Below are 25,686 nucleotides of genomic sequence, written 5' to 3'. Positions count from 1 at the left end.
AAAGCGTACAGCTGCGCGAGTAACTTAAGCAGTCATTATGGTTGTCTACATTTACAGAGACTATTTAGTTTGTACCTTCCTTAGCTTGAAAATTGTTTCTGGTTTTACGGGGAAAATCATTCCAGGGAAGGAAATTACTGAAGTTTCTACTTTAAATATTATGGCACTACATCAAGATAAATAAACATATTTAAGGAACAATGAAATGTAAAGGGAATACTGCCATAGCCGTAGGGGACATGGTAGAAGGACACAAAGAACCACCACAGGGTAAAGTGCTTCTCAGTAGTGGGGTGAGGTCGCTTATTTAGTATTCAACTTAAGATATTTTTGAGAAACAGGAAATAAATGGGGAGGACCTTGATGGCATGTGTGGTCACCCTCATAGTGTCCTGAATGGGCAGAGTATTTAATTCATACCCTATAGAACGGTGCCTGGGCTGATTCATTTTGCATATGTATCTGCTTAGAGATACACTGATACACTGATGTATTTTTTCCCCGAACATTGCATTATGCAGAATTGTTACCGAACCAGGTTTGTCTGCCAGACACACAGCAAGCCAGGCGCTGACATACTGAGGTTTGCAGCAGAGAAGGAGTTTATTTACAAGGCAACCAAACAAGGAGATGAGAGAGCAAGTCTCAGATCTGCCTCCCTGAAGGTGAGGTGCTGGAGGTGTTTATGGGATAAAGAAGCAAGGTGGTCTTAGGCATGGGGAAAGGTCGTTGGAGGTAGGGAAACAGTGAGGTAATCGGTGTTCTACGCAGGTGTATCTGGGTTACGTGCTTCTTCATGGGATGCATATTTGAAAATGGAGGCACTTAACATGACCCGACAGTGGAGTTTTTGGCCCTCTGATGTCAGAAGGTCATTTGTTGAAGACCCAGTTTTAGGGTTGGTGGTCCCAACTAGTCTTAGCTAGCCTGACCTGTACAAAGCTGACTCCAAGTTCCTAAAAAACAACGTAAGTCTTGTTGTAGCAACCCATATGTCAGAGGGGTTATCTCTACAGGTGGTTAAGGAGTCTTGTGATACATTCCATAGGCTATGTGAAGCTTGGAGGGTATGCAATTAAAGAGAGGAAAAAAGAAAAGAAAGAAAGAACTAAAGGGGGCTTAATCAGTGAAGGCAGTTTACAAGTAGAGGGGTTTTTAACAAGCTGTTGCTTTATCTGTTCTGTAAAACAGGCTCAGGAATTTCTGCTAGTCACCAGCCTCTGTTAATCCTATGGGTCATGGTTTCCGAATATCTTCTTAAAGCTCAAGACTGTTTTGACTTCAGTATTTAAGAGAAGTGGTAAGTAATTCAGATACTTGACTTTCTCACATCTGCCAGTATCTTAGAATTCTCACAGGATTGCTTAATCTAAGAAAATTCTAGCCTCTTAAGCACTACCTCTAGGGCACTTGTTATAAATTCAGAGACATGACATTATTCCTCCTATAGACTTATAGGATTTTAAGGTTAATTTTCAGCCAGACTTTGACTATTGACATTCTCCTCCTCCTCCTGCTTTATAAGTGAGGAATCTTTTAAACAAGGAATGAAATTCTAAGTGTATCCAAGGCCAAAAAAGGTGAGAATTTGTAAACTACAGTTGTGAGAATTGTTTTAAAGTCCATGCTATTTCCCTGGTTAAAAATACTGTGAGCCTGATATTCCCTTGGTATTCCTTAAAATTATTCCATTAAACAATCATAGTGACATATAGGTGTGAGTGAGGCACCCTTATAAGATTAATTTCACTATCCAGCTGTTGAGATGCTTGCTATCATTTTATTCACTCTATTTTTGACATGGAAAATTAGAAAAGAAAAGAAAAATGGAATCTTGGTATAATGAGATTGAGACTGTTACTCTCTTATCAACTTTATGCAACATGAAATCTTTTAAGAAATTTAGTAAACTTTATCATGAGCCTGTCCTAAGCACCGTATGGTACCTATTTTCAGATAATGAAACACCTACAGAAAACTTAAAATGACTTATTTTTGTCTGTGGCTGTGATGCCTCTTAGTAATTCGTGGGTTTTTGACAGGAATTTTGGTCTTCCTAATGCAATCTACAAGGTGTGACCAGTTGTCACATACATCATAAGAACAATAGCATACTTATATTTTGTTAAAGCCGAGGAAAATTCTTAGGAATGAACATCAATAAACCCGACCTACATGGCCACAAGTGGAGTCAAGATACAGCCAATGTTCTGTTTATCTGACCAAAATAGGGAGCCAAATAATTCTCAAATCTATTCAAACCTATTCTACAGAAAGCATCACATTTCAGCTGCTTATTTTGGTCTTCATTCTACTTGGTGCTGAAAAGAGCCACCTTAGTCTTAAGGCATAGCTTTTATCCTATTCTAGACACTTGCCCAATGGATGCAGAGAAAAATGTATAAAGTAATGAAGAAAAATGCTTGTAAGATATAAATACTTGCAGTGATCTGGTTCTTTCATAAGGTAGTATGAGTCTCTCCGCTTTTCCAAAAACGCCTCGGGAAAAATTGCTAAATGTTTAATCCAGTGTCGCCAATAAAAAGACAAGATCATTCTTGATGAGTAGATTAGATCTATTTTTTTTTTACCTATTCACAAATTGTCTACTTAGTGGAAAGCCCCTAAAGAAAGCAAGACTTGCCCCAGAGAGAACATGGGAATTTCCTGGTTACATGAAGTTTGTACACAAGCTATAGCTTGAAAATATTCCCCATTCAATGATTAATATGGCTACTGCAAATTGGAAAAAGTATCTCTGGCTTTGGATTTATTTGAGGTTTGGCTATTCTCTGGAAATTTAACATTTTTTTCAACATTCAATAACACTGAATTTAGAGGTTTAGTTCAGCTCAAGATACTTGATTTTTGGTTTTAAAGCCCTTGTTGGTTTAAAGTCCTTCTGATCTTAAAGCCAAAATGGCCTCCTCTGCCATCCCTATGCTTTCAGTAAATGGACCTAAAACCCAACAGTATGATGCAAATAATTTACAACTCTACCTCCATTTCCCAAAAGCCAAGCAAAAGTCTCACAGAATGTATCATCCTATCAATAAGACTGGCTTTGATATTAGCTCCATATAGGATAAGTAATAGAACTGATCAAAAAGAGATACACATCATTTGAAAACTAAAACATATACTTAGGAGAAGAGTTAAGGATATTAAGATATAGAATCAATATGCAATAAAGCCTAAATAGTCATTTGAAAATGTTTCACAAAACTTTATTTCTCGAGTGGAATTTTCATAGAATAATGTCAGATAACGTTATCCTGTGGGTAAATCCAGTTTGCCTTGTTATTAACCTCTGTTGAAATAACTTTGGAGAAAGAAATACCACTGAGGGGGCTCCTTCCATTTTTTCAAGTCACAGAAGGGCTTCCATGTATTGAGCTAAATTCTACCTACAGTTTCCAAATCAAACTTGGTTTACTCCTCTTCTGCATGACGCGGATTCCACCATTGGACGGTAATGCTCAAAGCCCCTCCCAGGTGTCTCTGCAGAGAGCCACACATCTCTAATTAGTTTATTCATGCACTTGTTCATTCACTGATTAAATATTTATTGAGTATCTATTTTATACTAGGCACTGGGGACGTTAAAAAAAAGGGGGAGGGAGACACACTTCCTGCTCTTATAGAACTAATGGTTTTAGGTGGAGATAAACACATAAAAATAAATTTACTATACCGTATGGTATGTACTTCCACAGAGGTTGGCCAGACTTTGTGAAAGCCTAGAGCAGGGACACATTATCTTGGTTTGGGGGTGGGTGACTAGAGAAACCCCCTAGAAAAAAAGACACTTGAGATGAGTTTTGATGATCAAGTTGGAGTTATATAGGTGATTAATAAAAAACCATAATGACCCCATTTAACATACGCCAGGCACTGAGCTAAACCCGTTATAGACATAATCTCATTAATCCTTAGCAATACTGTAGAGAGTGATTTCCTCCCCTCCCATTTTATAGATGAGAAAGTGGAGGCTTAGGAATGTCAGTGCCTTAAGCAAGTTCACACAGCAAGTAGCAGAGCTCTATCTAGGAGAGAGCCTCCCGCCAAGAAAACAGCATATGAGAAGGTCTTACGAAGGGAAATAGACTGCCCGTGTGAGCCACACAGTTGGGACTGTGCATCTGAAGCAAAACCAGTATGTGCAGAAGTGAGGGTTGCTGACATGCATAGACGGGCTGTAGCCAAGCCTTGCAGAGTTGCTAAGTTAAGTATTTTGGATTTAATCCCGTAGCTATGAAACCTCTTGAAGGATCCCACTCGGGACAGGAAAAAAAAGAGTGTATTTACATAGGGAGGCTTTAGTTTGTTTACCTTTATTTTATTTGAGACCGGGTGCTGCCAGTTTGCATGACTTGAGTACCATCCATTCCACCAATGAAAAGTTTACTCCTAACATCCATTATGCTTATGAATGTACCCTTTGTGGTGTAGATTTCAGTAATAATATTTGAAGTGCTAAGTCACCCCCCTCTGAAGTGTCGATCCCTAATTAGGGCATTTCAGATGCTAACTAACCACCTTTGGAATGTCGGTGCCTGATGCAGACACTTCAGATGCTTCCTCACTGCTTGCGGGATGTAGATTATACCAAAATATTTCAAACTAAATCGAGGTAGAGACGACATAGCCCTCAGATAGGGCTTGCTACTAAATACAGAAGAGAAAAGTGTCCCTTTGTGTGTGTGTGTGTTGGAGGACGAGCAGAGACATGCTCTGAGTGATGTGGCCTAGTCATTTCCTTTTCCTGACCGGGTGTGCGGATGACTTAGGAACGCGTGAGCCTCTGTACCCCTTTGTCTGAAAACCCTCGTGACACACTTGGGCTCTACAGACATGACCATTATCCCTCACGCCTTCCCCATAGCTCCAAAGTACGGACGTGAAGTCAAGGCAGACAGGCTCACACATCTGAGAATTGAGAGCAGGATCTGAAACCAAGGCTCCGACTGGCATCATGTCTCCACGTGGCTGGCCTTGAGAGAGAGGCACGGTCTCTGGGCTCTGCTTGGGGAAGGAGAGCTTATTCTGGGCTAAAAACAGACGAAGCTCTGGCACCCCTGCAACAAGCAGGCCAGGCAGGGGTGTCAGTATGTCTTCCTCTGAGCGAGATCTGAGCAAGATCCCGTCTGTCTTCCTTTTACATGTGACAAAATCAACTTAACACAGCCCTTCAGAGATGCCACAGAGCCCTGTGGGACCCTTGGGCTGAGAGAATCCCATGAAAGCTCTGGCCCCCATTCCCAGAAAAACAATGAAAGACCACATAGGCACATACATGGTTTTGTATATAATTTCAGGAGGAACATGGACCTTCCCCTTCCCTAAAAAACTATGTATCTTTCAGTGCAACCTAAAATAGAAATATCTTGGGACGGCAAAAATGTCACAGTAAAGGGACTTCCCTGGAGATCCAGTAGTTAAGACTCTGTGCTTCCACTGCAGGGGGCACGGGTTCAATCCCTGGTCGGGGAACTAAGATCCCACGTGCCACGTGGCACAGCCAAAAAAAAAAAAAAATCACAATAAAGTAAATACCTTTTCTATAATTTCATCTCATTTCAAATCAAATTTAGCTCAAAATAAAAACAATTGTCTGGCCTTTGGAGTGTCCGGTGGTGGCATAAACAACCCTGACTTCCTTATTCTTGGTAATGTTTGGCCAAGGTTGGGTGCTTCCTGGCAAGGATGCTAGAGAGGGGATTCCTATACTGGATGGCAGATTGGGCAAGACGCCTTACACATAGGCCTTTCAAACCTTAAGAGTCTATGAGCTTCCATTTGAACTATCTGTTGGGGAGGAGGAAGTTCCCCCTGTACTCCTCTTGGGTTCTTGTGTCTGGACTAATAATGAAATTGACACATCAAAGACAGACTAACAGGGAAAAAGAAACAAATGTTAATTCATGTACATGGCTGTCTCATAGAAACAGGACCTAAGAAGTGGCCAAAGCAGACAGTTTTTATACTTTTTAGACAAAGGAACAATAAATTTGTGAGGAATTCACAGGACAAAGAAACTCAGGTTTTGGCTGCCCGATTAGTGAAAAATCTAAACAGAGTTTGGGCTTGGGGTAGTCAATTTAAAAAGTAACCACGTTTGTCTGTATCGGCTTCTCCGCTGATTTTCCCTGTCTCCCACAGGAAGGGTGTCCTTCTACTTCCAGATGCAGCGAGGGCACCTTTCACGTGAGAGATTGATATCCTGCTTTCAGAGGGACAGAGGAAGGTCAGTTTTCCTTCTTGCATCAGCTGCTTCTCAAGCGACTTCATTTCAAGATAGTCAATATGCCTTTGTGGCATGTTTTGGGTTGGTCCGCCCTGAGCTTCAACACACCCATATGACCCCAAGGAAGGAGATGCTGAAGGATCTTCAGGAGTCATGGAGAATTCATCTCCCCACGGGCAGGTCAAAGGTCATCTGAGGTTTAGGTCTCCATCAGGATCAGTTCTAACATCCATGAGGTCAGTATCCCCTACCTACCAAGTCTACTCACTCCCAACTCCCTTAGGCCCACAGAGTGAGGACTGGGGGATGGAACCGGGGGGCAGGAAAAGCAAGCCTAGGAATCAAACTTCCTCCAGAACTAAGAAGACAGAGATGAGCAACTAGGAGTACTTGAGGGCTAGAGGTCTAGTCCTAGGGAGTCAACGTTCAGTTTTCTGGTGGAATTTGTTTCCTCCTCACCCCCTCCTACATATACTCTCAGTCCCAGGCAAAAAGAGAGGGTAGAAAGATTCTTATTTGAAGAAAAAAAGAATGCATATGCCAAGAATAAATAAGTAAAACATACACACAAACATTAAGACAATACCAAAAGGGGACAATAAAATGTTAATTACTTTGGGGTTATGAGGTTATAAGTAATTTTGGTACATGTATTTATACATATCTTTATATGGATTGGCTGTGTTTTCTGCAACGATTTATTTTTTTTAAGCAATAACTACATATATATATATATATATATATATTTTTTTTTTTTTTTTTTTTTTTTTTTTTGCGGTATGCGGGCCTCTCACTGTTGTGGCCTCTCCCGTTGTGGAGCACAGGCTCCGGACGCGCAGGCTCAGGGGCCATGGCTCACGGGCCCAGCCACTCTGCGGCATGTGGGATCTTCCCAGACCGGGGCACGAACCCGTGTCCCCTGCATTGGCAGGTGGACTCTCAACCACTGCGCCACCAGGGAAGCCCCAATATTTTTTTAATGTACTTTTTTAAAAAAAAAACTTTATTTTTGGCTGCATTGGGTCATTGTTGCTGCGCATGGGCTTTCTCTAGTTGTGGCGAGAGGGGGCTGCTCTTCCTTGCGGTGCGCGGGCTTCTCATTGCGGTGGCTTCTCTTGTGGAGCACGGGCTCTAGGCACACGGGCTTCAGTAGTTGCAGCACGCAGGCTCAGTAGTTGTGGCTCACAGGCTCTAGAGCGCAGGCTCAGTAGTTGTGGTGCCCTGGCTTAGTTGCTCCGCAGCATGTGGGATCTTCCTGGACCAGGGCTCGAACCCGTGTCCCCTGCCTTGGCAGGCAGATTCTTAACCACCGCGCCACCAGGGATGTCCCAATAACAATATTTTAAAATGCAAGTTCTTATTTAGAAATACAACCCATCGTTGTTGTTGGATGCAGGCCCGGTAGGATAACTCAAGACCAGACATGATAATAATTAAATTAATGATAATAAATATGAACTAATTAATACTAATTAATATTAATGATGAAGTAATCCTGGGAAATAGTGGCTCTCGGTTTCTTTGGATGCCTGGAGCTAATCAACAAAGCCAGGAAGCACAGGCAATACATCAAAGCAAATTGGCGTCCAACAAACTGAATATTGCCAAACAGAGTCTAAACACAGCCTGAGCACATATACTTTAAAGCGTAACGTCAGCCTTCAGCGATAGAAGAATCCCTGTTGTGCTTGGGGTTCCATCTCTGTGCTACCCTCTCTTTATCCTGGCACAATTCCAGCCTCCCTTCTCCTTCAAGAGCTGTGTGTAGTCTTAGGAGAGGTTGACAAAAGCCGTGTTGTCCCCCACTTCTATTTTATTCTCTTCGTGGTAGCCTCCTCTAGCCTCTGTGATCTCCTGCGGGAACGACTCCAAGAATCTCTTGATGGTTCTCTGACTCCATTTCATCCCTCCCTCCTGCCAAAAACAGAGTTTCCGTCCTGTGATTCCACCTTGCCTGGTGAATCAACACATTGAGCAGAAATTCAAGAGCAGGTGCTCGTAAATGCCAGCGCTGATGTTCAGTCCAGCTGTTTCTAACGTGAGTAATATGGGAAGATCCAGGGCAATTAGAAGGAGGATTTTCTTTATTTAAAAACATTTAGTGATTCTCCCGAGCAACCATGGGTGGGCCAATGTTGACTGATGTGTTCTCATTGCAGCCACACTGTCCTTATGGTCAACAGGAGTAGAGATTATATATCTTTTACCTCTTTTGGATCCTCCACTTCATTTATTGTAAAGTTGAGCACTGAGTAGATAGTTTATAAATTCTTATTAACACGGTGCAGACATGACGGCCAAGGAAATCCGCTAATGCTGTACCCTGCAACCGGCAGTCCCTGCACCTGGAGACCTGTGAGAGGACCCCTCCTACCACCAGATATGTGGTGAGGATCTTTCTGGGAAGAGTGAAGAGATTTATAGGGGCCTGAGGATGGCAAACTCTTTCGAATTGCAGACTTTGGACTTAAATCATCCACCTATTAAGCCAGCGTCCTGTGTCCCTGGCACAGTATGTCTGCTTCGATCCACAATCAGCCCATGGACACTTAGTGAGTGTCTGCTGTGTGCCAGCCCCTGGTTGGTAAAGTGGATCCGAAGATGAACCAGGGGCAGTCCCTGCCCTCAGGTAATCCAAATCTGCTGAAATTGTGATACAAAAGCTGTGACGATCTAATAATTGCCTTACAGAACGTGGATTTGCCCAGAGGGCTTCCCAGTTGCAAAGGGGAACAGAGGAAAGCTTCCAAAGAGAGAAAACTTTTGAATTGGGTTTTGAAGCACAAGAGCAAACCAATGTAGACTTGAAGGAAGAGCACTGGAGGCAGAGGGAATCCGTGCAAAAGCAGAGGCGTGAGGAGCGAGGTGCGTATAGAGGAAGACACATCCCCCCATGGGCGGAGCCTATGAGGACCGGAGTAGGGGCCTGGCTTCAGCACACAGTGCCTGGCAGGACGCGGGCTATGGAATAGACTGGGGTGGGGCAGAAGGCGGGGGGATGCGGAGAGAGACGCCCTCCTCTTCAGGCCTTTCCTTTCACGTCGTTTCCCTGCAGCCCAGGTGGCTGGGTCTCTCCCGCCGTGATGTGAGTCACGGCCTGTCTTCTCTGACCAGGCCTGAGAGCTACCTGATGGAGGTGAGCACTATTCCTAACGCATTCCTCTGGACCAAGTGCCAACAATGACTAACAGATGAGGCCAGGCCCGCTGTGTCATCAGCTGGCAGAGGTGCGATCAACTCCCTGACCTTGCCTGCAGACAGATTCCTGCCTCAGGAAACGGGACAGCATACTGCGGGGGGCGGGGGGGGGGGGAACGACACAAAGAGGAAAAACAGAAGGAAAAAAACTGCAAGAGACTTCCCAGACAGGGAGCGGCTGTGCAAAGCCCCCAAGGTTTTCCTCAAACGTTCCAGAACAGCTATGAAGAAAACAGGCTTAGTTACCTCTCCTGTTCCCTCAGCAGGACCCTCAGCAGGAATGTGAGGAAAGAGCAAAAAGGCCGAAGGAGAGCTCGCCCAAAGCTCGTAGCTCACTGAGGCTTTTTCCTCTTCTCGGTGAAACTGGAAATGCGTGGGGAACACGAGACTAGCCTGACGGGAACAGAAGGAGGAACAGAGCGCTCGCTCCTGCTGGGAGGGTCTGCCTTGCCGCCTGCTGCCCTGTTCCTTCTCCTCCCAGAGCCCGGGTACAGAGAGGGGGCCGCCCCCAGCAGGGAAGGTGGCTGGAGGGTGGGGCGCCCTGACGTCGCTCTCAGCGCCGCGCCTGGGATGAGGTTTCTCTTCGCCAGCTGGGCGCGTCTGGCAGCCGCAAACAGGCCAGGCGCCTGGGAGCTTCCCGTGGCGCTCAGTTGCCGTGGAGCATGAAGACAGAGCAGGTGCCTGGAGGTGACTCCCCAGCAAAGACTGACATTCTTGTGCCCGAAGATCTTGCATCTGGGCAGCCAGCCCATTAGGGGACCTGAGAGACCTCTTGTCTCATTGAAAGAAACATGAAAGGTTGACAGAATCATTGCATTACATCCTCACACCCCTGGGGTGCTGTCTACTTTGCCAACACAGTGAACTGCCTACCATTTGGTTCAAGTTCAACCACCACTCAAGCTTTGTGACTTAAGACCACAAAAGTTGGAGACGTTCCTCCTGGGAAAAGGGCACCGTGGCTTTGGCGTGGTGAGTCTGTGTACTTGGGGAGCACGTGGGAAGGGGCTAGTGGCTTCTTCAGTTCATTCAGTACTAAGAGGCTTTCAAGTGTTTTTTTCCTCAGTGGACCTCACCTGCTGAGCAATGAGCAGTGTTTCTGCTGCTGATCTATTTGAGAAATCAGAGCAGCCTGGACTGAATTCGGGTGGAGGTTTACTTTGGCCTTTTGCTGGAGAGCATGTTGAGAGCAGAGACCAGCATTCCTCATCTGGAGTCTTTCTTACCCGGGAGACTGGCACCCCGTCTGTTTGCACAGTACAGTTTTAGACTCCGAGTCACCTTACGTTCTCTTCTTGGTATCACTTTGCATTAAACTCAGCAGCGTTCTAGTACCTTGGCTTCTCCTTTCAGGAAGCAGAGAGGCCTGGGCAGATGAAAGGGTTGCATATATTAGATGCCCACTCACCTGGGACAGCCAGGTTTTGGTAACAGTGTTTTATCACCTCCAGCCCTACAAAACTCGCACCGGGCTGCCCTAGGCAAAATGGTGAAACATGTCCAGTTCATCCAGGACTTTTCTCCCATCTCTCCTTATGTCAACACTAGCCAGCATATCCTTCCATTCCCACCAGACAGAGCTTCATACGGTAAGTGCGTGTTCACATTTATTTGGCCAAGCAGTGTGTGCCAGGCTCTGGTCTAGGCCCTGGAGGCGTGGCAGTGAACAGAACAGACAAGGCTCCTCCCTCATGGAGGGGTTGAAAGCTGCCATGATATTTGCTATATACATTTTTCTTTATACTTTGTACAGACCCAAGGACAAAAGGAACATCAATCAAGTGTCCTCTTAAATAGAAAAATAAGTTACAAAGGGGAAACTGGCAATGGAAGCCTGGGCCGTGGGGAGGGAGTGGGCAGGGGCTTCTCAGAGCAGCTGGTTGGTCTCTGAGCCTTAGTGACCACTGCCACGTGCCCCCCCTCCCCCAGTCTGCCGGCCACAGCTTTCTTCCCTGCCGCCTGCCTTTCATGTCATTGGTCGGCTCTGTCATTTCTAATCAGGGTGGGATTAGGTCAAAGGTGAGAACCAATCCCTGCTCTATTTAAAACTGAATGATAGATATATACACTACTATGTATAAAATAGATAACTAATGAGACCCTACTGTATAGCACAGGGAACTCTACTCAGTGCTCTGTGGTGACCTAAATGGGAAGGAAATCCAAAAAAGAGGGGATATATGTATACATACAGCTGATTCACTTTGCTGTACAGCAGAAACTAATGCAACGTTGTAAAGCAGCTATACTCCAATAAAAATTAATTTAGAAGATAAATTTTTAAAAACTTGAATGATAGAGGACAGGCAGAGGGGCTGGCGGTATAGCCGCTTACGATTACCTAAACAACAACGACGTACTCTCCCAACTCCAGACTTACATGTATAATGTTCTCTTTATGGGAGCTACTCCATAGTGATACCTGATGAAGTCTGATCTTTTCAAGGCCCTCCTCCAATCCCTAATTTTCCCCAGATTAACCCTCCCCCAAATATGAGTTAATCTTCCCCTAGGCTCACACGACATGTTTCTAGTCCTTCTTAATAACAATTCCCACACTGGGTCTGCACTGCAATTGTTTCTCTGTGTGTCTTTTTCTTCCCATTGAACTGGGAACTCCTGGGGTAACAGGCAGGTGTTGTCACCTCTGTATAGCTTATAGTACATGGCACGTGACAGAAGCGCTTCACAAATGGACCACTCTTTGCAGACAGACCTGCATTCAAATTCTGACTCTGTTACTAACAAGGTGAACTCAGATTAGTTGATTAACCACCCTGAGCCTCAGTTTCCTCCACTGAAAAATGGAGATAACGATTACCTCAAAGGAGTCTAAAGACAGTACCAGGAATGTGGTGGTTATGCTGTACTGTCTGACACGTGTTATAATGATGATGGTGGATAAAGATGTAACATCCTCAACTTCTGTGTATGAGCAACATAATAAAACTGAGGCCACCGGAAAACAACTATTCCGTAAGCATTTCCAGAGTCTCTCTCACACCTGCCGTGCTAGAGATGCTTTAGTTGGTGGCTGGAATTTCTCTAATAGAAAAGAAGGTTGGCAGTGCTGCAGGAGTAGACGGATGAATCATAATGTTTGGAGATGTCTTCAGTGACAGTAAAAAAAGAGCAGCTGAAAAGAGACATAAAAGAGCTTCACTGTGTCCTTTTATCAACCACGCAAAAAGGAATATAATAAAATCCCCCTGCAAAAAAAAAAAAGATAACTTTTTGATCATCAGTATTTCTGTGGAATCTTCTGTTTGTTAACATTCCAACTTAGACCAAATCTAGAGCCATCTTAATGGAAATCCCCCCCACTTTTTCTTGCCAATTTATTTGCTCCCTGGAGCTCATGTCCACGGAGAGAGATTCTACTACATAGGAGTAATTGAAGCATATTTTGGAAGTGCGGACCTTTCTGATAACGTCGTGTAAAAGCTGTGCCTCTACTTGGAATGCACGCTGGGAAGAAAGCTGGGTAACAGCAGCAGTAGCAGTTGAAAACCAGGACCATTTCTTTGAGATGCGGCCTCTGAGGTAAATCACACTGTATTTCTTCTCCCCACTCAACTTTTGAACACAGGCAAAATTGATTTAAAATAGATGGCACTTAAACTAAAAAGAGGTCACGAGAGGGCAGGGAGACAGAGTGAGAAGGAAGGACCATCATTGATTCTTAGGGACCTCAGTGAGGGAGAATGGTGGTGACACTAGGATATTTTAACAGAAAAATCACCGGACTCCGAATCCAAAGATCCAGATGTGAGTTCTGGTTCCTTCACTGAGAGAGCTGAGAGAACTTCAGATACGGACTCATCTCTCAGGACCTCTGTTCCTCATCTCTAAAGTGGAGATAAAAGTACATCACCGACTTCACAGGGATGCGGGGGAACTGAGTGAGATAGGAAACAAAAGCACCTTGTAAATGCAACAGCCCCATTCATTTTTTTTAAAAATTTACTTATTTATTTTTGGCTGTGTTGGGTCTTTGTTGCTGTGCGCGCTTTCTCTAGATGAGGCGAGCAGGGACTACTCTTTGTTGCGGTGCGCAGGCTTCTCATTGCGGTGGCTTCTCTTGTTGCAAAGCATGGGCTCTAGGCGCGTTGGCTTCAGTAGTTGTGGCACGTGGGCTCAGTAGTTGTGGCTCACAGACTCTAGAGTGCAGGCTCAGTAGTTGTGGTGCACGGGCTTAGTTGCTCCGCGGCATGTGGGACCTTCCCCGACGAGGGATTGAACCCGTGTCCCCTGCTTTGGCAGGCGGATTCTTAACCACTGCGCCACCAGTGAAGTCCCAGCCCCATTCATTTTAAAGTAATCGTTTTAAACCCAATTGATTTTGTAAAGTGTGTAATAAAAGGAGCAAAATAGATCAAAATACTAACAATGGTTACTATTTCATAATGTTGTGTTTGGGGCAACAATTTTGTTTGTATTTTTATTTATACTTCTGTTTGTACCTCATTATCTTGCCAACCTTTCCACAGTGAGCATGCATTACATTTGCAATCAAGAAAGTTACGTTAACGAGTTAATATGTGTGTGGCTTAGAGATACACACCATGTAGTGAAAGTATAAAGGAATGTGGGAGAATGTTACACACTGACTTCAGGAGAAGGTTACCATTGGGATAAGAAAGGAGATGGGATGGAGAAGAATGCGTGAAGCCTCCAACTGTATTGGTAAAGGTCAAATTCTTAAGTAGGGACTCCCCTGGTGGTCCAAAGGTAAAGAATACGCCTTCCAATGCAGGGGATGTGGGTTCAATCCCTGGTCCGGGAACTAAGATCCCATGTGCCACGGGGCAACTAGGCCCGCATGCCACAACTATTGAGCTTAACATGCGTCAACTAGAGAGCCTGTGTGCCACAAACTACAGAGCCCACTTACTCTGGAGCCCGTACGCCACAACTAGAGAGAGGAAACCGGCATACCACAACTGGAGAGAAGCCCGAGTAGACCGCGGGCCGAAATGAAAAAGATCTCGTGTGCCGCAACTAAGATCTGACGCAGCCAAAAAATATAAGGAAAATAAATTAATTAAATAAATAAGTTTTTTTTAAAAAAGCCATTAGAGTTTTAGAAAAATTCTTGAGTAGAGTCCTGGGTACGCAAGTATTGTTTTAATGATTTCTGTATTGTATGTGTTTTAAATATTTCATTATAATTTTTAAAACAAAGTATCAGTGCTGGGTACAGAGCATTATGTGCAAGGATGCTTATTAATTTGCAACAATCAAAATATTTTAAACTGTCCAACAATAGAAAATTGGTTAAATAAATTTTGGCACAGTAAAAAAAAAAGGAAGATAATATTGTTAATATTATTATGATTGTCCTATGAACCTTAAGTCACCTCGTTTCACTGAGCTAGCCACTGCCTCTACCATTGAGAGTGGAGGATGACAGAAAATTGGCACCTAATTGAAAATTTGATTCCTCCGACTTCATTTTCTCCAGTACTTTATTAAGCCCATTATCGGTCTAAATGTATCCACCTAGGTGAGTATTCCTAAGGATTTAGAAATGTTCAGTCAGTACTGTGCATCATCCCACAAATATAAGAATATTAAATACTTAAACAAGGAGATATGAAGAAGGAAAAATCTGAAAGGCCCAAGCGAGGCCGCCTACTATCAGGACCTACAACAGTTAGCCTTTATTAACATACTTGCCTCTTTACTTTCCAGGTGAGAAGGCTTGATTGAGGTTGACTTTTTGTCTTCTTCCTCTTATCAAGTTGTTAAACTAAGGGAACATTTTCTCACTTATTTCATTAGCCTCTACGACAGATATTAAATAGTAACGGACCTTGCCAAGGATTTGACATTTCCGTCCACCTGCTTCTGCACATTCTATCTAAGAATCCTAAGAAATGTAGCTTTCAAATCAGTGACTAAAGACAACTGGCTTTCTGCTCTGTTCTCGGGTGATTACACTGTGATCTTGCAGCTTAAGGTAAGTTTTTTCCATTTTTATAAATCAAAAATAACATTATTTTATAAATGTGTACCTTGCGGATGCAGATACAGCTGCCAGCCACTAGGTGTCACAATGGCGCATTACAGTCTCATTTCAGAGGATCACCGGGATAGGTCTTAATGCAGAAAGGTGAGCTGGATTTGTCCTCAGCCCCTCAAGACCCCTGCTTCTGCCCTGTTCGCTTCAGCAGCTTAGTGATCTTTCTCAAACTTTCAGGAAGGGACCCAACAGAGTTCTGTGGGAATATGAACACACAGACTGCTTCACCCAGGAGTATTTGTTGTCCCTCTTACCTGAGGCTGACATTTTTACACTAGGATCTTTTTTCCCTGCTAATCAGTGAAAGCCCCTTAATATATTCTTTCAATTCTTTCCTTTCTTCCCCCTGTTGCTAATATTTCCTTGGCTTACGTCCACCCTATGACCTCTGGTTTCACGAGAGAACCAGATGCAGATGTGGGAACACTCCCTAAGTTTCCCCGCAGAACCTCTGCAGAGCTGCTGTGGTGAAGCCATTTGTGCTGTTACTATGATACACTTTCTGTGTGGTGCAGAGAGGGGGCAAAGGGAGGAACAGGGTCTTGACCTTGAGAAATGATTCAGAAACTGTGTGTCAGGGACCACGGAAATAAAAAGCATAAACAAAAAAATGAAAAATGTGACCAGGAAAATATTCTGTGAGAAATAAAATAAGATCTAATCAACTCCATTATACATGCTTTCCTTTTGTACTATGCGTGTATGTCAGGGAAACTGCTGGGACCATCTGTTAAATGTTTATTTCCATTATTACGTCTGAGGTGCCAAAAATCCTGTAATGGGAAGAAAGAAGAAAATAGCCTTTAACACTGTTGGAAAATGATCAAGAAAAGAAAAAGCCAGAAGCCAAGTTCAGGCTTAAGTTCTGTCTTCCTTTTTATACCAGAAAGTTCTAGAACATGCAAGTCCACCTTTTCAGGGAATTACTACCTAGGCATATTGTTGATGCCACTTCTTTATGGCTGGGAAGGGGACACTTGGGAGGAAGACATCATGTCATTTGTAAATACTTTTTTGAAAGGACAGAGGAAGTCAAGCAAAGACAGGAAACAAAGCTTCTACTTTCCTTGTTAGCTCTTCTGGAAAAAAGGTTTGAGAAGAAGGATGAAGCCGTCAGCCAAAATAAGATACAAGAGCTTGTCTGTACAATTTGATTATTCATGCTTTCCTTGCCCACAATTAGTCTGGATAATCAAATACTGAGTGACCCAGAAAGACTACAAGACAATGAGGCACTTTCAGGTGGCCTCACTTGCTCCTGAGGTTTCATCCTGCTCACTAGCGTCCAAAAGAGCTTCATCGTGGAAAAACTGAACACGAAAAGAATTGGCATCCCTGAGTGAAACTTGAAAATTTGTGTTCACATTGGATTAAATTTATAAGAGGAAAAATTGGGTTTTTCTGTTCCCTGAGCTATAAGAATTTAGATAGATAAAAACTTAAACTGCCAGCAGCTTCAGAGTTAATAACCCTGAATCTTGTTGCCAAAAACTAATTTTAGTTGGCGGAAGGCAAAGTGAGAGTCTACTGATTTGGCCGCAACTTGAAAATGACAAAATGTCATTTTTTCTCCACCTAAATAAAATACCTTCTACTGAAACATTGTGAATTTCTAGGATGTTGAAACTAACATATATGACTTAATTTAAAGACCTTTGGGCACTTCAGTAAATAAATGTTTTGGCTGGAATACAACACAGCAGTTTGGTTTAAAAAAAAAGTTTGTTTAAGGAACGGTATAGTGAGATTTCAGTATTTTACAGAACAAAATTATTTTAGGCTTAGCCTTTGGAAGGGTCATGTTTTTGGAGAAAGCAAAGGGTTGTGGTGCTTCATAGGTACTATCTCCTGTTGTTCTCACAACCCGAGCAGGCAGGTATTTTTATCCATATGTTCTAGATGAGCAGCCGAGGCACAGGAAGATTTAGTAACTTTCCCAGGGTCTTAAAGCTGGTTTTGGAACCAGGGCCTGGATACAGGTGATCCAGCTTCAGAACTGCCTCTATAAAGCATACAGGAAAAGTTTTTCACCTCTGGGATATTATAAAGGTGGTAAAATGCAAGAAAACCTTTAAATTATGGAATTAGAGCTTACCACCCACACAAGAAAATGGAGGTGATAGTTCTAATGATTGAAATAACGCTCTCATCAAAAGTCCATGATATATACATACACTACCAAATGTAAACTAGTTGGCTGGTGGGAAGCAGCTGCATAGCACAGGGAGATCAGCTCGGTGCTTTGCGATGACCTACAAGGGTGGGATAGGGAGGGTGGGAGGGAGGCTCAAGAGGGAGGGGATATGGGGACGTGTGTATGCATATGGCTGTTTCGCTTTGTTTTGCAACAGGAACTAACACAGTATTGTGAAGCAATTATACTCCAATGAAGATATATATATAAAAAAAAAGCCCATGATACTATTGATCGTGAATTCCTCTTTTGTGTCAGTGAGATTAATTCTGTACTTGATACAATGTATCTAAGTTTTAAATAGATCATTTTGGCTTTGCAAAGATATGGCTTCTAGTAGCATTCTGATTGTACCACCAGGAGATTTCTCATTTCCTCTGTGAAGAAAAGGAAACAGCCAGATTGAATCATAATAATTAATAAACCCCCCTCCACAGCATTGGTTAAGCACTGCTCCACATCCTCTTGCAGTTTTTTTTTTTTTTAATCCTTTTACTCTTGACAAAAAAGGATGCTGAGAAGATGAGCAAGGCTTTAATCAGTGCTAAATCAAACCAAAGACTGATTTAAACAGTTTCTGGAAATAATGTCCAGGTCATTCCACATCACTGACATTATGAGAAACAGATAGCATTCATGAACTACTGAAAGAAAAAAAAACCATAGTTTGAAACAAAAGTGTGCATTTAAGATCATATTGTTCCATTCTATTCCAGTGTCAAAAACTGGCATTCATTTCAGAAATCAACCTAATAGGATTGCAGGGATTTTTCTTGAATACATTAAATCATTCTCAGAAAAGAAAACTACTACTTAAAAAAAAAAAAAAAATCAACGTGCTTCTCAGTTCTCTCAAAATTTAAGGCAGGGGCTTCCCTGGTGGCGCAGTGGTTGAGAGTCCGCCTGCCGATGCGGGGGACACGGGTTCGTGCCCTGGTCCGGGAAGATCCCACATGCCGCAGAGCGGCTGGGCGCGTGAGCCATGGCCGCTGAGCCTGCGCGTCTGGAGCCTGTGCTGCGCAACGGGAGAGGCCACAACAGTGAGAGGCCCGCGTACCGCAAAAACAAACAAACAAAATTTAAGGCAGTATTCATAATGGCACCCTAAGAATATCTTTTTTTTTTTTTTTTGCCACACTACGTGGCTTGTGGAATCTTCATTCCCCGACAAGGGGTTGAACCCAGGCCCATGGCAGTGAAAGTGCGGAGCCCTAATCACTGGACCATCAGGGAAGTCCCTGTTTTTCGATGTCCTTTTTTTTTTTTTTTTTTACGGCACCCTAAGAATAATAAGATGTATTCCTTAAAAATCTTCTCACATACATCAATTTACCAGATCCCCGTAACAAGTATATACCAATTTTAAGATTAAGAGATTAAGATTAAGAAACAGATTAAAAAATAGAGGCCTGTACAGATGAGAAAGGTACTCACTGATACTGTAATAAGAGTATCTTTTAAGTGTAAACCTAAGTTCCTTAAGAGTTAAATGTCTAATGCCTAATTCACTTACTATTAAAAGTGGAGATCACAACATGTGCTGGGCAGCACTATAACATGGGGAGGTGGGGACACAGCACCGTTCCATGTCTGTTTAAAGTGTAAATTTCACGGGAATCCTTCAGACAACTCTCAGACTTCTATCATCTTTCCTGATAACCAAAAAAGTAAAACAACTCCTTTTAAAGGGAAACCATTTCCTGTGACACCTTATCCTAGAAAACAAACCAAAAAATTGTGAGTAGATATTGAACAACAATGGTACCCACAGGGACTTCCCTGGCTGTCCGATGGTTAAGACTCCGCGTTTCCACTGCAGGGGGCACAGGTTGATCCCTGGTTGGGGAACTAAGATCCCACATGCTGAGAGGTACAGCCAAAAAAAAAAAATTAGAGATTAAAAAAAAAAAAAAAAGGTACCCACAAATAATCTGAAATATCCTATAATACTCTGTACCTTAGAAAGTGACTGCATGTCAAAATGTCCCATTACATAAAGAAGGCTGCCCAACAAGCTTAAAATTCAACAATTTATTGTGTTATCTGTTCTATTGTCAGTTATCAGAATGAAGTATACCAAGAAGTCAATTAACTAAGACTTTATCCTTTAGACAATAATACACTGGTACTTTGGCTGATGTCAAAGAATTTGAACTTGTAAAGAATTTTATAATCAATTTTTTAAATGATACTTATTTATTAGAAAGAAAGCCAGGATTTTAGCAAGTTAACTACAGAAGAGCATATAAATGCTAAAGCTAAAATGAACAGGAATGGTGGTTGCTCAGGGAATAATTTAAATGAAGTGAATTCTGATTTGCAACTTGAAAATGTTGACAGATAGATGGGCAGGATTTAGGAAGCATTTTTAGTAGAACATGATAAGGAAAGACAGGAGGAAAGAAGAGCAAGACAGGTTTGGGTGTGTGTTAGGGGAGAAACAGAGATGCATTTGTTTGGAGGTGAAAGTTCTCCAAATCCCCACATGCTTTCATTAGTAAGTGAGTCGCTTTACTTTCTCTTCTTTGAAGAGGGTTTGGAGACTATTTATTTCAAGATGTGATGGAAAATTAGAGTGAAAATTAAGTGTCTAGTGAGTTAGGCATGCAAAACCATCAGCATTTCCTCCCCATTCTACTCATCACCAAGTCTGCTCATCCTACTATATTCTTGATTTCTGTGAATGGTGAAACCATCCATCTAGTTTACAAACTTGAATCTTTCTCCATGCCCTTCTCATTTAATCTGTCATCAAATCCTATAAAGCTACGTCCTAAGTATTTCTTGAAAATACTCCTTCTGGTTCCACGACTGCAGCGTATACTCCGGCCTGTTAATGGGTCTCAGGTCTGTGAGTCTCATCCCCCCACCCCACCCAGTTGCTAGCATGATCTTTCTAAAATAAAGAGTTAATTATGGTATTCTACTTAAAATTCCTCAGTGATATCTCATAGCTTTCAGAAACGTGTAAACTCATGGATCCTGCCTGATTTTCTAGCTTCATCTTCACAACCCCATACATACATGTTTTGTTCCAGGCAAGCTGAGTGATACGTCCCTACTCGCCGCCATGTTGTTTCCTCTGCTCACCAATTCACCTACATAACTGTCACTTGACTTTTAAACTTTGACTCCCACGTAATCATCTCTTCTAGAATGCCTTCTTTAATCCCTCAGTCTGATATCTATGACTCTCTCCCATCCATAGCCCCAGGTCTAAAACATGATCATGGCCTGAAGCAGACTAGGCAAGAGCCATCCAGGCGTTGTCCAGGGCACCAGCCTTCAAAAAGATTTACACGTCGTTGGGAACATTGCAGAGAGAATATAATGTTTATCAGTACCACTGGTGCTTAGAAGGACTACTTCAACAAGGTTCTAGGAATCAGAGGTCAGAAGACCCAAGAATATGCTTGAATAAAGGATTTCTAAACTGCCTTTCAAAGAGGGTGAGTTTGGTTAGTTTCCATGTTTTTGTTTTGCTAGTAAGGATGCAAGTTAGGAGTCCAAGCTGAGCTGCTTAGGACAACACAGGAGAGGGAACCTCTGCCAATAGGTGTCCTTCTCTGTCCTTCCCTGCATTGTGCTTGTGGTGGGGGGTCTGTGCAAAAACTGTGGTCTCTCCCCAAAAGGAAAGTGGAACAAATGCTTAAAGAACATCAGTTTGAAGGGGAACCAAATATCTAACTAGCTTTCTCAGGGTCCACCATGTTTCTGGCTGGTTCTGATCATAATATATATCATATGATCTTGTAATAAGTTGAATTACTTGCCTAAGTTCTCCATAAGCTTCCCAAGGACTGAAACTATGATTTTTTGTTTTGTTACAAATCTGAAAAAGGTACATGTTGACTCAAAGTGTGTGATCTGGAAGGATGATGATACAAAGATCAAGAGTTAGCAGTGTATATTTAACACTGTCCAGAGAAGAACGACCTTGAGTCAAACAGGTAAGAATATTCTGTTCACTCAAGAGGTATTCTATATTGTGGGATAACTACAGTTAATTGTGAGTGAAACATCCCTGAAAACTATCCTTCTCTCTTTGGTTTGACTTCATATTTACCAAATAAACTACTATTTCCAGGGTATCTTCTTAAAAGGGATGGGGAGTCTTAGGTGGAGAAGACCAAATATGTGGTCACTGGAAAGATATATCAACCATTATAAATCAATAAATGTACATTTTAGTTTATGTTAATTCTTCTATAAGTGTGATTAGTGGAAGATTGCATAATGTCCCTTTCTGAGGTCTTGGGAAAATCAAATAATTTATGTGTAATCATTTTCAAAGTTATATAGCTCCTACATGTATTTTTTTCCTCTTTGATAAGAATGACCTGCATATTTCAAAGGATATTTTAGCTTTGATTGTTTTCTCCTTAAAATTTCATTTCATTTCGGTATGACTTTCGGCCAGTAGAAATTTTATGCTCTTGACCCAATTTAAACTAATATTTTCCTTCTTTCTTTTGCCAGTAAAATATTATTACACTCAACTTTTCTCAAGAGAAAGATGTTCTGTTTCTTCATAGTAGGCTACAACACTGAAGGGAAAAGGGGGTACCTTTTGACTTGACTCTTTTTCTGGAAAGTATACAGAATACTGTGAATAAATAAGCTTTTCAGATCTTTTAGGATTAAGTTACATTACTTTAATAGAGAAGAACCCTAAACAGATGTGGAATTTACAAGAAATGATGTTTTTTCTGGTAATGACCCATGTTGATTTGGCAGTTGTTTAAATATTATGTCAGCCAATTATATTTAAAATCTCAAACAGATTGGAGAGATAGTCCCAGAAAAAAAAAGGTAATATTGAGGGCAAGTAAAATTATTTTCTGAAAACTTCTGCTATTTGATTTGAACCTTGTAAAATTCAAGACAAATATGAATAATCTCCAATCTTGTCAAACCAGGATGTCAAATCATTTTAACCAGGCCACTTGATCCAGTAGAAATGCTATTTTCTTGCATATCTTTTCTGTTAGATTAGGAAACTGTGTTGTGCTGAAATGAACAAGTTAACAATCCATTATGCAAAACCCATGGGTTAAATGTTTTGCAATTCCAAAATTTTAAGATTTTAGAAAGGTGAAGTCATGTGTTTGCCATATATTCAGTGTGGTAGTAATAATTGGCTCTCTGAAAAATGTGTGTGTGTATACATAAGTTTATTAAGACTTTTACTGATTAAACAATGTAGAACACAAAATTACAAATAATAATAAAATATACAATACTATTTCCTGTAACTGTATATAACCAGTCAATTTCCACTGAATGCTTTAACTTATTTTTGCCCAGCTCAAAATGTTTCCTCTATATCACTTGGTGCCAATCTCACTAATTTTACTTGTAATCATCACTTAGAACTGTATTAAGCAGGGTTGTTAATTGCAAATAACAGAAGTTACTCTGAACAAGTTTAAGCTTAAATTAAAATAAATTTATTAAAAGATAATAAATGGACCAAAGAATCTCCAGAAAACCAGAGAATCAACTTTAGAGGTTGGCACCAGAAACAATACCCAGGTCACATCATTGAATTGCTTTTGGGGACCACTAAAGTGGCAGTAAAGTCATTAAAAAAGTAAGTCATAAATGGACAAAAATGTCAGATGAAAAGACCAGCAGCAGCACAGAAAGCAAGTGAATGACTCAATGAGAACATGAGATAGTAAGTGCTGCAAACAAAACATATTGAGGGACTTCCCTGGCACGCCAACGGGTGAGACTTCGCGCTCCCAGTGCAGGGGGCCTGGGTTGGATACCTGGTCGGGGAACTAGGTCCCACGTGCCGCAACTAAGAGCTGGCACAGCCTAAATAAATAAATAAATATTTTTAAAAAATATTGAAAACCTAGAAGTTCTCTAATTTTAAAGAAAATGATATACTACAACATGGATTGCAAATCTGGGACGTGTGCTGTCAAGTATACCCCAAACAGTATTTTTTTACGTGGCTTCAAAAGAAAACCTATTGCTAGGCATATAGTTATAAATTAAAGTTTAATGTTGCCATGAATACAAGCAAGCCTAGTTTAATCTGAAATAAAGTTGAGTGATTTAAACATCAACGTGCATTGATATTTGTGCCTTAAAGAGTGCCAAAAAGAGTTTTTGTTGTTGTTTAAAAATGTTTTTAACTTCTGTTCAAAATGATTCCTAGCATTTTTTTCTTATTTTAGCATTTCTTATGAGCTCTGGAATATCTATTTTAAAGTTTCCATTTTGAAAAATGGCAACTTTTAATGGATTGAGAGAAACAGTATTTGCCGTGATTGTTTTTGAAAGTGAGTTGCTATTAAAATCTAATAAAAACTTCAAAGAGAACAATTTATTACCTTCTAAACTCGATTTTGATGAAAAAATATTTTACAATTTTCATTAACATGTAATTTAAAAATCTCCTTTCTTTTTTCCCAAAAATCTTACAAGTTCACTATATTTTTTGACGTGGTAAAATAATTTCAAAGATAAGGTAGAAATTATAACCATAGCCTAAGAACTGATAATAATTTTTCATGTCATAAACAGACCATACATTTTTATTTTAATACAGCCAAGATATGAAATCTATTTTTACAACATTAGAAAGAATCACAAATGTTTGGAAGTCCATTTTCACTAGGCTTCAACACAATTTTACAAAACAGTATACCTATTGGATATAAGAACATATAAATATTAGACAATCTAAATGTCTACTAACTGGCAAATAGATAGATTATGGTATTCATACTATAGGATATTATACAGTAATAAAAATTAATGAACTATGGTTTCACTCATCTGCATGGATGAATTTTAAAGTTTTTAAATAAAAGGTCATGGAAGAATATATATAGTATGATTCCATTTACATAAATTTAAAAAGAGGCAAAACTAAACAGTGCAAAATTGTAATACAAACAAGGGAATGATGAAGAGAAAATTTAGAATAGTGGTTACCTCTGAGGGAGAGAAGTAAATGTAATCAGAGGAGCCACAGTGGGTGTCACAGATGAGGAATGGTCTGTTCATGAAGCAAGGTGTGGGGCACATGGTTGCTTATTATTCCTCCTTAAACTGTAAGTGTACTTTACATACTCTGGAGAAAATGAGAGGTAAGAAAGTGGAGACCATATATGCAGACAACTCTTTTTGAAGAGGTTTGGTCTTGAATGGAACGTAAAGAAATAAAAGAGTAGATGGGGGGAAATGTGGATGTTTAGAGTTTTGGTTTGCTCTTATGCTTTATAAGATATGAAAACAGAGCATCTGAATGGCATAGAAAGAAAGGGGAGAGGTTGAAGAAACAGCAGAGGAGAGAACTGATGAAGCAAGTGATGTGGGTGCCCTGACCGGAACAGAAGCCAAGACACACCCGAAGGAATACCACCCAATTCAACCCAGCGGGAGGCAGGCAAGGAGAGAAACAGGTACAGCAGATTCAGACATTTGGTGGTGGGAAACCATGTCTTCACTGCTGGCTTGTTCCTCTTGACTGAGGCAAGGTTTTTAGCTGAGAGGGAAGGGCTAGAGTTGGTTTTAAGAAAAAGTGAAGGCATGAAATAAGTTTTGGATAGAGAACAAACCAACCACAGATAAAGGCAGGTACCCTCTTGAACAACTCACCATACCTATTTCCTTTGTCTGCCTAAAATGTATTTCCCCTTCCTTTTCACCTAGAAAATCTTGCCATCCTTCAGGACTTACTTCTATTTCTATGTCCTCTGTGAAGCCTTTTCTGACTGGTCCATGGTAATCCTACAGCTCTTGACTGTATCATTTTTCACTTACTCATGACCTAACTGGCAGTAACTCTTCTGTGTTGTATCAATACATGATTTAATTTTACATGTTGCCTCCTTAATTACAGTTCTTGTGGGCAAAAATCATGTCTTTTTTTCTTAAAATAAATTTATTTTATTTATTTATTTTTGGCTGCGTTAGGTCTTTGTTGCGTGGGCTTTCTCTAGTTGTGGCGAGTGGAGGCTACTCTTCGTTGCGGTGCACGGGCTTTTCATTGCAGTGGCT

The 25,686-nt window shown here is 41.3% G+C and overlaps 2 long non-coding RNA genes across 2 annotated transcripts; both read left to right on the top strand.

The window, feature by feature from the left end:
• Positions 1–558: 558 nt before the first annotated feature.
• LOC307181747 lies at positions 559–6,247 on the top strand. The gene is made up of 3 exons (XR_013827021.1): positions 559–665; positions 1,192–1,300; positions 6,163–6,247. It is a non-coding gene; the product is annotated as an uncharacterized lncRNA (long non-coding RNA).
• A 137-nt stretch (positions 6,248–6,384) lies between these two features.
• On the top strand, positions 6,385–9,102 carry LOC307182695. Its single transcript, XR_013827243.1, has 3 exons — positions 6,385–6,483; positions 8,175–8,285; positions 8,939–9,102. It is a non-coding gene; the product is annotated as an uncharacterized lncRNA (long non-coding RNA).
• The last annotated feature ends 16,584 nt before the right edge of the window (positions 9,103–25,686 follow it).

This window comes from Stenella coeruleoalba (genome assembly GCF_951394435.1).
Source record: "Stenella coeruleoalba genome assembly, chromosome: 2".
Classification (NCBI taxonomy): domain Eukaryota; kingdom Metazoa; phylum Chordata; class Mammalia; order Artiodactyla; family Delphinidae; genus Stenella; species Stenella coeruleoalba.
This window is presented reverse-complemented; position numbering and strand designations above follow the sequence as displayed.